This window comes from Bactrocera latifrons, unplaced genomic scaffold (assembly GCF_001853355.1).
Source record: "Bactrocera latifrons isolate USDA-ARS-PBARC rearing strain unplaced genomic scaffold, ASM185335v1 scaffold_113, whole genome shotgun sequence".
In the NCBI taxonomy this organism is placed as follows: Eukaryota; Metazoa; Arthropoda; class Insecta; order Diptera; family Tephritidae; genus Bactrocera; species Bactrocera latifrons.
In genome coordinates this window covers 723,049-736,815 of record NW_017534553.1, presented here as the reverse complement: position 1 = coordinate 736,815, position 13,767 = coordinate 723,049, and the positions used below count along the sequence as shown (strand labels likewise).

General features: G+C 33.9%; 1 protein-coding gene across 1 annotated transcript in view; it reads right to left on the bottom strand.

Moving 5' to 3' along the window:
• LOC108975005 overlaps positions 1 to 13,767 on the bottom strand; it is a gene marked incomplete in the record, with an annotated part of 68,316 nt that overhangs the window by 46,135 nt on the left and 8,414 nt on the right. The window contains 1 exon segment of the mRNA XM_018943196.1: positions 13,430 to 13,498.

The window sequence follows — 13,767 nt, the reverse complement described above, 5'->3', positions numbered from 1 at the left end:
AATGAAAATATAAAAAAAGAAAATACGGAAAAAGTGAAAATAATTAAGAAGTTGTAAAAATATGTGTAAATGTGTGATTGTAAAAAAATACGAGGGTTGCCTTTTATATTTAGCGATTTGGCAATACTATTGTAGCAATCTGTTAACTCACTTGTGAGTAAAGTTTGACATTTTTGATGGTATACATACTCAGAACGTTTTGACATACGAACGCTAATTGTGTTRTTTACAGTAACCTAAAATATTCTTCTCGACCAAAAAATGGCATTAAATCGCGAAAATTGTCACGCTTTGTAATTTTTTAGAACTTTCGACATGGATTAACTCAGTAATGGTCCATCGACGAACTCAATACAATTTTTGACGATGAAACTTCATAAAGGAGAAGTGCTTAGTGATGGTCTGGTGAATCCAATCGAGGTCGTAGATCACTCTAAGACAAATTTCGTGAAGGTCGCCCGAAATCGGTTGTTATTTCGGAAACTATTGAGGCCTATCGAGAGTTTGAGGCAACTARAGGTATTAGTGGGACCAGCATACATTCAATATTGTAAAACAAAAATTGTCCRCGTTGGCTCCTGTCGATTGATCGAGATAAATGTTAACAAATTACCAATGCCAGTATTACTGAACTCGGGAAAAAATATCYGAGTTTGTCTTGTTATTTCAGAAAAATTTTCATACTTCAGCGCGTATTCTTTTCCGGCCCACTAACAGACATATATATGGGTATGACCACTCGATAAAGTTAATAATACAAAAAAAAATTTATTAAATATCTATAAAATATCCATGGCCTATTTCAATGATGCACGCTCAGTTGTTGCACTCATCGATTGTAATCTTGTTTGTGTCAATGTCTACATATATGCATATATATTTCTTTGGACGTTGTCACGACTTTGCTATTGAATAATAGATAAGAGCTGCTAGAATTCAAATTKATTAAATAATATTAATAATTTTAATTAGAAAGTGTAATGAAATTGTATCGAAGGGCCACGTAATTAAAAAGTGCCTATAGGCGTACCCCACAAGTATGGTAAATATGAAAACAGAAATACGAAAAAGAAAAAATTATTAATAAAGGTTTAAGCAGATTTATATAGACATATCTATGTATATGCAAATGCCAAAGCTTTGAGAAATTTATGAATCACAAGTTGATATCAAACGGTTTTTATAATAGATCAAATATGCATTGAAGAAGATTTACTTTTCTGCATGAAATTCTATCCAYATTTCTTCAAAAAGGTGRAASARAGAACGTAACCGTCAATGGCGACCGTTATTGCGTGATGATAACCGACTATTTAATGCCTGAAACTGAAGCATATTGATCTCGGAGACATWTGATTTCAACAAGACGTCGCCTATTCCCACACATCGCATSAATCAATGGTTTTATTGAGAGAACACTTTGGYGAGCAGATAGATTCACGTTTTGAGCCGGTCGATTGGCCACCCAGATCGTGCGATATTACACCGTTAGACTATTTTCAGTGGAGATGCATACATATGTAAAGTCTAACGTCTAAGAGGACAATCCAGTTACCAGTCCAAATGCTTGAACGAGTCATCGAAAATTGAACTCAACGGATGGACCATCTGAGACGACGAGTCACGGCCAACATTTGAAAGAGATAATCTTCGAAAAATATATGCCAAAGAATATTCTTTCGAATGTTAATAAAACTATTCCGATTAAATTGGAAGTTTCTATGCTCTTTCTTTAAAAAAGTAAGGAACTTTGAAATGCTTTACATTTTTTCAATGAATATGGAACTCTGTAAATATATAATATATGTATATTTTTTGGTTTTTTAATTAATAAAATTCCTTTTCAAAATGAATGCATAAAAAACATTTTTTCTGGTGTTATAAACCCTTAACTTTTATGAAAAGTTCTCTAATTGAGTTAAACTACGATAAATGAACTATGTAACTAGTTACTCGTTAATTCGAAACTAGTATAATTTATGAGGCACGTGGCTAAATAATTTAGTTAAAGCAAAATCGGTTTGCACAGCAACAGAACAAACTACACGTATGCATAGGATATACATATAAGTACTTGTATCCACATACATATATACATATGTACATATATGTAAGAGTTCTAAGCTATGTGCACTGCGTACGGCTCACGTAGCACACTCGCTTTGTTGTTACTGCCACATGCTCGTGGTGCACACTTTGTTGTGATATTTTTCATACTTTTTACATTCTATAAGCATGTACTTATTTTCTTTATCTGTTTATGCACTTGCCAATCTGTACATACACACATCTACCTTTATACATGTACATGTATGTATGTATATTTGTGTGCAAAGTTCAAACCACTTCCGTGCGGGTTCTTGTTTAATTTTATTTCTTGTCTGTTGGCTTTTTATTCCATAGTTGTTGTTGGTGTGCAAACGTCATTGCCGCTGTCACAGCGATGGTCATTTTGAGGAGAAGCTGACTAATGCCTTCAATTTAAWGTCGTATTACACACGTTTATTAATAATTATGCGAATATGCATCATGGTTGTTTCCGATACATATGCATTCTAAACAAAAAATAATATTTTATCATTAATAAAATTTTGTAGTCCAAACCAAATTATATATTTTTAAAATAACGTCAAAGTGACTAGAAATTCTGAAGATTCGAAAAGTTTTCAAAAATTTTAAAAATCAAATTAATTAAAAAATAAACTACATATATACATCATGTGATTTGATTGCTTTAGATTAAGTTCGACGAAGACATTGCACGCGGCGTCCAATATTCGGTCAACGTAACCGTCCAGCTACCGACTCACTCGTRCAACCATGGATCGGTTTTGTACCAAGTTTACTCGAATGGATAAAGCGCGAAACCAGACACGCTGTGCACACCCAAGACACTATTTGCTGCTGTGGAGCAAAGTATCGAAGAATACTCSAATGAGTTCATCCGCCCTCTCACCCAACAATTGGAGCTGTGCGCATATACTTTATGGAAGATTTTGCGGAAGGATCTTGGTTTGCGGGCTTACAAAATCTAACTTGTGGACGAATTAAAGGCGAACAACCGGGCTTCTCGCACATTCGATGAATGGGTCAAAATCTGGCCATTTCATTCTCGATAACGATGCTAATTTTTGGTTGATTTGGCACGTTAGTAATCAAAATTGTTGTATTTGGATTACCAACATTACAGGCCAATGTTAAGACCACTGTTCTATTTATTCAAACATGAAGCCGGCATTAATGTTACAGTGAACAGAGAACAAACTATAGATCTATGATTAATGCGGACGACCCTTAGCTTCAACAAGACTGCGCAATATGTCATATAGCCAACGAAACAATCACTATATTAAGGGGTTCGGGGTAGTCAGAGGCACGAAAAAATTAGAATTTTCAGTATTTTTATTTGCTATTAAATCGTGTTATTTTACAAAAGTAGTAATATGGCATTATTATAGAATGTGTGGACTTAAAGTCACGAAAATTTCATTAAAAAAATTAATTTGCAAAGTTATAGTTGTACGTGTTGAAGCAGTTCCAAAAAAAAAAGTACTTGCGGTGACAGCCATAAGTCCCTGGAGATTCATCTAAAATCAMTGGGACRAAAAAAAAAAAATTTATAAATAGATAATCCTGGGCCTGATCGAAGGATTTTTTTTTTCAAAATTAACAAAATGGCGACCCCAAGAAATTTTGTCTAAATTAATTAATCTTAAAAAATCGAAATTTAAAAAAAAAAATCTTTCGATCAGGCCCGAGTTTATTATATATTCCAAAAGCTGTATAAATTTCAGAGCGGTTTTCGAGTTACAGTTGTCACYAATTTAAAAAATATAGTTTTGAGAAAAACGCATTTAAAGTTTCACTCTAGTGCTTTGAAGTGCCCGAGCCCTCTTTATTATTTGTCGAATAACTCAACATGTGAAATTTTCAGAGAATATTTCTAAGATATTACACTTATTAAAAATGCAAAAAAAAATTATTTTTGGAAAATTCTGACTACTCCTAACCCCTTAAATGAAACTTTAGGTGAACGCATTATCTCGCGCGGTAGACCTGTGGCGTGGCCTCCAAAATCGTCCGATTGAACACCGCTGAACTATTTTTTGTGTGGTTATGTGAAGTTACGCACATGAGCCCGGGACGATTGGGGTTTGGGAAGAGAACGCTAAGAGAACAAAGCTAAATTCTTGGCAATAACATTAAATTACATGCGTTTTATTTATCCYGCTTTTTGATGACGACCATGCCAAYGTCATCACTAATTACGATTTAAGGGCATGCACCTGTGACCAAAGATATTTTCTATGAGGGTTTGGAGCGCACTTCAACGCCAAGGAGAGCAAGGAAAGTATCATTTTTACTACCAAATGAAAATTAGTTCGATCAGCACTTTAGATCCTTATCGAAAATCGAATACAACTTATAAGAAAAGTCGAAATTATTAGCTATTTTGATGAAATTTTTACTGGTACCTTTACTCCTTTCTTCATGCTCTTCAGTTTTAATTTACATATATGTACATATCTATGTATTGTTTACATAACACATACGAGTATCATATTTTGCTCAAACATCATACACAAACCAAAACAAAATAAAATATGACTGGAAATTTAATGGAAGTACTATTCATATTAAAATAATATAATTTCAAAACACGCCCACACGGAGCCCGAAAGCGAATGATGTACGTACATATTTATGTATATACTCGTATAATATCGTTTCGTAATTGCATCATTATTAACCAAGCTTCACACGATCGAAAAATCACTACTCGCTTCTAGTTCAAGGTCAGCCTCGTGTCAGCTGCAGCGAAGAACATAAAAAACATATACCAGTTATTTATATACAAGAATATATACATAGTATATATGTATATCATCATATGTATGCATATTCTAAGTATTCTTTTATAATGGCCAACACGATTTTAAGCGCAGAATATTATATTGAAATATATGTATATATGTGTGCATGTACTCTTTATTGAATTGCGTTTTATCGCAACACGAGTAATTATGTATTGCGGAATCAACGAAATTATTTCACACCAAACAAACMAAATTCGAAAACTTCTAAACGACATGCGAACCAAGGCCAACGAGTGTCATTCACACCAAACTGCGACTCTCTAAATACTGTATTGTGCGGCTCTGTATGACGGCGATGTGGTGCAGTGGAGCAGCAGTAACGCTGCCCGCAAGTTAAGCAAAAATAGAACGCGATTATGTCGATGGCAGCAAATTTGCATGCTTATAAATACATATGTATACGTGTATAGGTGTGTATGTGTGTTTTAGTGGTCGGAACAAGTGGATTGGTATGCTGATACATATGCACATATGAACTAATAATAATTCTAAGAAATATATGTATGTATATATAGGCATGTACATACATACATTCATAATTAAATATAAATTAAATGAGAAAGGTGTAAATTATATGGATACATACATATGTATGTTTACATACTTCTTATAAACACTTCGGTGTTCGCTAATCTTTTAAGGTCCCATAAAATATACCGTAATTTATGCTGGCAAAAGCCGTTAAATAAAATTCACAGAGCACACTGCTGTATGAGAGAGGGGTGTTGTGAGAGCGAGCACGACGCTGAAATGCAAAATAATGAAATACGATCATCACTATGGCGATATTGAAGAAGGTTAAGGCATTTTTGTAATGGGCTAGTAGAGTCAATAGCAGCTCAAGGTTAAGCAACAAAATTTAGTACGCTAACGTTTGCTTTCGTCATCAGCCGCTGCTACTGCTGTTCTTCCTCTTCCACTTATTTATCGCATAATTAAATTTTTGATTTGCTTATTAGAATTACTCACATATTCATATATACATATGTATGTACATAACATAAGCACATATTTGCCTACAAAACGCTCTTTTGCTACTGTGCGCTCTTTACATTTCTTATTGTGTCTGGTTTTTTTCTAAAAAAAAAATATATATATATTTATTATCTTTTCACATTTTATTTTTCTAAACTTAATGCAGCATTATTCGCGCGTGCAGTTAGCTTCCAAGCAAAACAGAAAAAATCTTCACATGTTAGAATTTGCGTCAAATATTCATAAATTTCTCACAAACACAAATACAAAACAACTGCATGTGCTTACTCTCATTGGCGCTGGCGCTGCCWCAGCTCGTCTGTCGCAGCGATCAGCTGTTGGCGCGACGCGCACGTTTCGCTGTCATATGTTCRTAGCCACTTCCACACCTCTATTTTTTCCCTTCTACTTTTTTGCTTTGCTTTTGCTGTTAACTGTTGTTGTTGATTGTGCCTTTTCAACTWCTCGGGTTGCTTTACATTTTTTTTTGTCGTCGCCGCTGCAATCTATTATTCTAAGCGAGCTGTCAGTCGTGCTGCGCACTCATCAAATACATAGATAAAAACAAGCATTCCGCTCTGACAGCTGTTTGTTAGTGTGTGTGTGTGTGTTTTGCCATCAGCTGATCGCCACAGGCGCAGAGAATTATTCAATTTATTTGCATGTAAATTAGTTACAAATTTAGCGCATTCACGATACGGAATGTGCATGGATTATGGATTTTCGCGAGCAAATAACATTGGTTTGTTTAGAAAATATTGACAGTTTGCGCACGTAATGCGTTTCACTAGCGATATTGGGGCTACAGGCGATCGTTACGGACAGGCATACGTCTTACCTACACATAATATATGTACTTAAATAAAAAAACAGGAGAGAAGAGAAAGAAGAACATAATTATATGGCAGCAACGGTGGCAAACCTTAATCAAAAGACGGTGGACCCACAGACTTATACCTGACATCCATAAGTGGATAACATRATATTAACCGGACRTGGGTGCTTCAGAGGCTATCTATACAAAGTTYAAAATGACGTCAGTCCGTATTGTTTAATGTATACGCAGTCTATAGAAGAATATCCAGCTGTTTAGTAGTAAAACACAAGAGGATACGGAAGCACCGACCCGCTCCCATTCTACCGATAGCGGTTCTAGGATGYMTTTCCTTATAGCTCATCAACAATTACAATTTTTTCCGATTCCGCTGTGGTCTGGCAACCATGCTAGTCTTATCACAAAGATACTCTATGCTATTGGTAGCGATGTAAGGCACTTACTGAGTGTAAGGCTGGTATTGCCGCTTTGCYATCAGAGTGGATGGTCACTCCTATAAAGGAGAATTCACTCCGGAGCAGCAGAGCTACTGATACCTGGCTGCATCTGGAACAACTTGAACACTATAACGATTTTTTTAAGAAAATCATCTTCTTCGATGAGGCTCACTGTCATCAGAATGATACGATAAATAAAAAAAAACCTATATTGACAGTTTGGTGTATGTTTTTTTGTCCGTTCTAATCATCGGTTGGTACTTTTTTCGAAATGAAGCTGCTGACACCGTGAGTGTCAATTGAGAGCGGTATAGATCAATGATAACCAACTTTTTATGAATGCAATTGGAAGAAGTTGATCTTGACAACACATGGTTCCAAAAAGACGGAGTTGTGTGCCACACAGCACGTGCTGAACAACCAAATTATTGCGAGGAAAGTTTGGAGGTTCGATTATTCAATAAATTGTGACATTGAATGACCTTCGAGAAGTTGTGATTTAACACCATTTGACCACTTCCTGTGTGGTTATTTGAAGTCATTGTTCGTTAGCAATAAACCAGACTCCCTTCGACTTCCAGAGAGTCAATATTGAATGCTCTATTCATGACACACTGCTTGTTTTAGCGGAAAAGAAGTACTCCAAAATTGTAGTTCATCGAATTCTTTACAGCAAAAGAAGCCGTGAAGGCCATTTGCCATTATATTAAGAACCTAATTTTACTGACTGTACTTCACACTAAATAATAAATATATAAATTTCCTTAACAATGAGGTTTTTTTTTTTGATTTTACTCTTATACAAGTGTTTTCTAACTTAGCTATCATGCCAAGTTACACCACCAACCCTTCATTCTATTAGACAATCTAATTCTCAGAAAGTTGAGTCGATACAAAAACAAAAAGGAAATGCTCAATAAATATAACTATGTACACATATTTCTATAGTTCACTAGAAAACTGTTAATGAAAGTTAAAAATCAGCAAAAGGCAGACAATGAGCACAACGGGACACATACATATATAACGCARTGTTATAAAATTTTCCGTTTATTTAAGTGCTTTGACGATTGAGCTTTACACTTTACATTGTTAAAATCATTTTGAAAAGATAGCTTTCAAGCTTAATCCAATAGTTATTTTAATAATGAAATACTTTTCTTCGTAAACGCAAAGGATAAAGTACTTTTTTCAAAAGTTGAAATGTTGATAATTCATAACTACAAATATATTGTGTAGTAATACAAACATAKGCCTCCGATATTATGTCTCAAAGTACTAAAAAAAATGTTACGAACAATATTTTAGTGTAAATTTTGTATGATTGTCGTTATATACGCGACAATAAAATAAAACTTGCAATAATATAAACTTTGCACACGTTCTTTTCTCCTCGAGAAGCGCTCATTTGACGGTACCGCTGGCATAGAAACGGAACGATCGGATTCATGTTCCTGTATGGAAAATGGATTATTGTCCAAGACCAAGGTCCAATTCGAACAAATTTTTCAGATCGGACCACTATAACATATAGCTGTCATACAAACGGAACGGTCAGTATCAACTTATTATATAAAAAACTTGGCTATTTGATAAGATATATGTATTATCGAAATTTGACAGGGATTCTTGTGCAAAACAAAGATCCGTCCTCCGGACAATTTTTTAAGATCAATTATAATTTTGCTGTCATACAAATAAATACAACAATCAAAATCTAGTACTTGCATTGAAAACAGTTTTATTTGTGAAGGATATTATAGAAACCGAGAAGCTGAAGTTAACTTTTTTTCTTGCTACTATACACTTGACACATTGAAGCCAATTATTGAGTTATCATTTGATCATAAATTCACATTAATCATTTAATTAATTGTCAAATTATCACGTCAAAATAGATAAAAGTTGCTTATGTAACAATTTGGAAACATTCTAAAGCCACGTAAAAAGTTTTGAAAAAACATAACAACTACAACACACAAAAATTCAAAAGTAAAACACACGAATGTCGCGTAAAATATTGCACAATATACATAAGTATTGGAAAAAATAATGACGCGTGTTGCATTTGAAATAAATGAAATGACAATGTCATGGCGACCTTCGCACGCAAACAAATGCATACACACAGCAATAAAGGCGATGAGACGAAAAGCAAAACAAAAAAAAAAAAAAAAATCATGGCGACCTTCGCACGCAAACAAATGCATACACACAGCAATAAAGGCGATGAGACGAAAAGCAAAACAAAAAAAAAAAAAAAAATTAAAAATGCGAAAATTAACGTGAATGCAATAAAACGTGTTTGAAAAAGGTTAGACAAAACAAATTTTCCATGATATGCTAAGAGTAATGCATAAATATTTGCACTTTAAATGCGATTAACAATTCTCACAGTGTAAGCTTAGTGAAATGTCCGTATGTCAGCTTCGAATAGACAGGAGTTTATAAATAAGTAAGAAACGTGGAAATTTTGCAGTTATAAATCTGTATGTGTGGGACTACACAGAAAACAATGTCTGTGCGCCTTGGCGTATGAGTGATTTAACTGCGGTAATTGCGTACTTAAGTACCGTAGTACTTATTATAGCAATTGAAAGTTTGATTTGCTACACTTTAGCAACTTTTACGAGCGTATAAGTTTGGCTCTGTAAGTATTTATCTAAATATGTAAGTTTGGATGTACGCATTTGCCCAGGTAGGATGTAAGTATGTTACTTTGGATGTAGGCATACATATATGTATGTAAGTTCGATTATTAGCATGTAATTATATATACTTAAGTATATTGAATTTGTCACAATGTTTGCCACACTCAAAAAGGCAAGGTTGAAGACCCTATAAAGTATATACATGTATGTATGTATGTATATGTGATCAGTGTGACGAGCTGAGCCGGTTTCACCAGGTCAGTCTGTCTTCGGTATATACTTCGAACTAGTCTCTTAGTTTTAGAGATATCGACTTGAAATATTGCACAAYTACTTTTCTCAGCAAGAAGCTGCTTATTTGTCGAAATCGTTATTATCTGCTAGTCATAGCATATAGCGGCCATACAAACTGACCGATCAAACTCAAGTCCTTGTATGGAAAACTTTTTTATTCGGCAAGGTATCTGCAAGAAATTTAGCACAAATTGTTATCCAGGACAGCGCTACAATCTCCAAAGAAATTGTGCAGATCGGATAACTATAGCATATAGCTGTCATACAAAATGACCGTTCAAAATCACGATAAATATCAGTTAAATCTTTTTATGCTATAAAAATGCATCTGTGAAGGGTATTATGTATTTTCACATATTTTTTCATTTAAGTATGCATGACTTTTATAATTTTGCTCATTCTGCGCATTTCTAGCGATTACACAATGCCAATCTGTCTACCATTGATAACTCTTGCTCTTGATTTGAAAATATTTTACAYWTGTTATAATTACACACATATACATRTATATATGTACATAAATCCCTACATACGTTAATTGTAACCACAGACAACCATTGCGGGTATTGAGCAAATTTTTCAAAGGCAAAAAATTTGTTAAATCATCCGTCGAGTAGCGAGCTTGTGAGTGAAATTTCAGTTTTTCAGCGTGTAATTAATTAATCGTGCGTGTGTGTGCATAAACTTTAATATTTTACACACTGTTGCTTATTTTTTCAGCATATTCATACATACTTATACATACATATGTATTTGATATCTGTACATACATATGTATACAAGTAGTAGATATGTACATACATATGTCTGAACAATTGTGCGACCACTTCTGTTTTAACTGATTTATGCCTTATGTGGCATTAAGCCAACAACAATAGCAACAACTACTAGCCCTACCAAAGAAGTGTAGACGACGCCGACCTTCGCACGAGCTTAAGTTTAGAGAACAGAAGAGAAAACCAAACGTGTATAAAATCAAATAAAACAAGACAGGAAATTGCTTGGCACAAGCAAAATGTGAAATACAATATGCGAGTACAAATGGTTCACACACACACATATACGTATGTATATACATAAGTWGACAGCGTGTGTACGTAGTAAGCGCTCAGTTTCAATTTGTGGGAGCGATTGGTGGTGTGAGCTTTGTGTTGTATTGTTTAAATTAGCCAATCCATCTATACAACCAATTTAATTTAATTAAATGCATGATTGGGATTTTTTTTTGTTTCAATAGCAAAACAAATTAAGAAAAATAACGTGATGGACAATAAAATAGTTTGCAATGGAATACTAACATATTATATTCGAAAATTGTAAAATAACAAAAAACAAATAAATAAAAATTTATTTGATGAAAGGAAATCGAAGTAAATGAAAAAAATTATTACAAGGTTTTTGTAATTATTTAAGTTTTTACTTCTGGAATTCGTAATTGTGTTTTTTTTTTATTATTTTTGTTGTTATTATTGCTTGTTTTTATTGAATATCATATATGTACATATTATTCACCGAGGTAAGGCGTCGTTTCGTAACCGTCGACGAAATTCATCGATAATGCTKGAACCACGGGTACACGCCAGAATTTAAGGAACAGTCGAAAAAGTGAACGTTACCTAATTAGCCTGCTCTTATCGGAGGGAAAGATGCCGACTATTGCTTTCTGGGATTCACAAGCCGTGAGCTAAATCGACTAACTRTAGAAGGAAAAACGGTCCTATGCCGAATGAAAAGTTTTTCTTTTCTTAAGGAGCCGATTCGACGACGAATGGAGGAAAAACTGCTCACATTTGGCGATGAAAAATTTGTTTAYTTCTTTAAAAGGCCGAATCGGCGAGTCGAAAAAAATTATCCCATTTGACGATGAAAAAAGTTCTCATCGACATGACATGTTATGTTATGTTTGTAACAATAAAAAATCRTAATWAAATATTTAATTTTTTATATGAAAAWATTAMGTTGAAAAAAGACTTTTTTTTACCCGAGCAAACCCATGTAACCCCTTAATTGTCAGGACCGACGATATCATACAAAAACCAATCGAACTAAAGTCGTTGTATGAAGGTATATTTACGAAATTTTGCATAGATTATTATYTMAAACATTGCTAMAATTTTCAAAAAWATGKTTCAGATCGGAYTACTATAGCATATARCTRCCATACAAACTAAYCGAACAAAATCAAGATAAYGATCTTTGTATACCCTTCTTTGCTATGAAAAAAAAATGCCCCTGTGAAGGGTATTACGGCTCCGTTGTAATCGMAGTTAACGTTTCTGCATTTTTATTTTGCAGACGGCCCCTAAGGTYCCAGTTGTAATAAATAAATTCTTTACGTTGGAAATTTTTTTAGGGCCAAAACTAAAACTTTATTGGGCGTCTGCAAAAAAAGTTTATTTCCGAAATAATGGACACCCTAATACGTACATATTTACATGTAACATACATACAAAAGTACATAGAATTACTTGTAAATAAGAGAGCATAAGAATTTTTATGCTGCGCCATCATGCCTCCAACTATAATAAGCAATAACTATGGGCATGGAAAAAATAAACACTTACATACATACACAAATATGTACATATATATGTATGTTAATATTATTTATACATATATTAKATATTATTGTACGCCAACGCGTGCGCAAAGTAGTGAGGAAATTGCCAAGTTTCTATGAAAGCTGTTGGGCGCTTATGACATTACGTCATTTTATTGGCAGCAGCATGCAAAAGCCCACACTGCGCATCCCCAAACCCCCAACAGAACCACAAACATACATCGATACAAATACACATACATTCTTGAAAGTATTAAAATATGTCGCCATATAAATGCTGCAAACAGCCCAGTGCCAGAGAGAGGGGAGACGTACTATACATACCTACATAAAGTTTATAAACTTATATGTACGTATGTAAGTATGTACCTAAATTTATCACGCCCTCATAACGTGTCCCGCCCCAACTTCGTAATGCGATGAGGAATTCAAACATTTTATTTGCGCTTTAAATTCCCTTTGGTTGTTTTTGTTGCTCCTATGACGAAATATCAGAAGTAAATCAGCTGCTGGCGACACACACACATACTGTTCATATATACATATTATGTACATATGTTTATGCAATATGAATGTACACAAAGCCAAAAATGTCGAAAAACTTGCGATCATCAGTGGTGAATGGCGTTTTTGTTTTTGTTTTCGTTTATTTGTTTCTTTTTTTTTGGCAACGACGCCAAAAGCCAAAGAAAGCTCAATTGCAAGTTTTAAGGTGAAATTTCTATGCGCACACACATGAGCATACAGATGTAGGTATGTGTGTGTATGATTTATGTTGTTTGTATTTAGGTCGCACTTACCCGTTAGTTGTTGTTGTGTATGAAAAACGCCATGTTGTATTGAAATTTGTTCATAAATAATAAATTTAACTGTAACGAGAAGAATTAATATGAAATTAATTAATTTTGATTAGCGCAAAGTGGAAAGGAATTGTTTGAGAAATCAAATTAATTGAAAATTTTAAGACACAAGAGTTATGTAATAGCTTAGATACAAAATATAGTATGTATGTATGTATGTATGTAATGACACAGTGCAATGACTTTGTAAATATTTTTAAACCATTTTCTAGATAATCTTCAAAATTACTACACATGATTTCATGCCATATAAATATTTATAATAATAGAAAAATAGC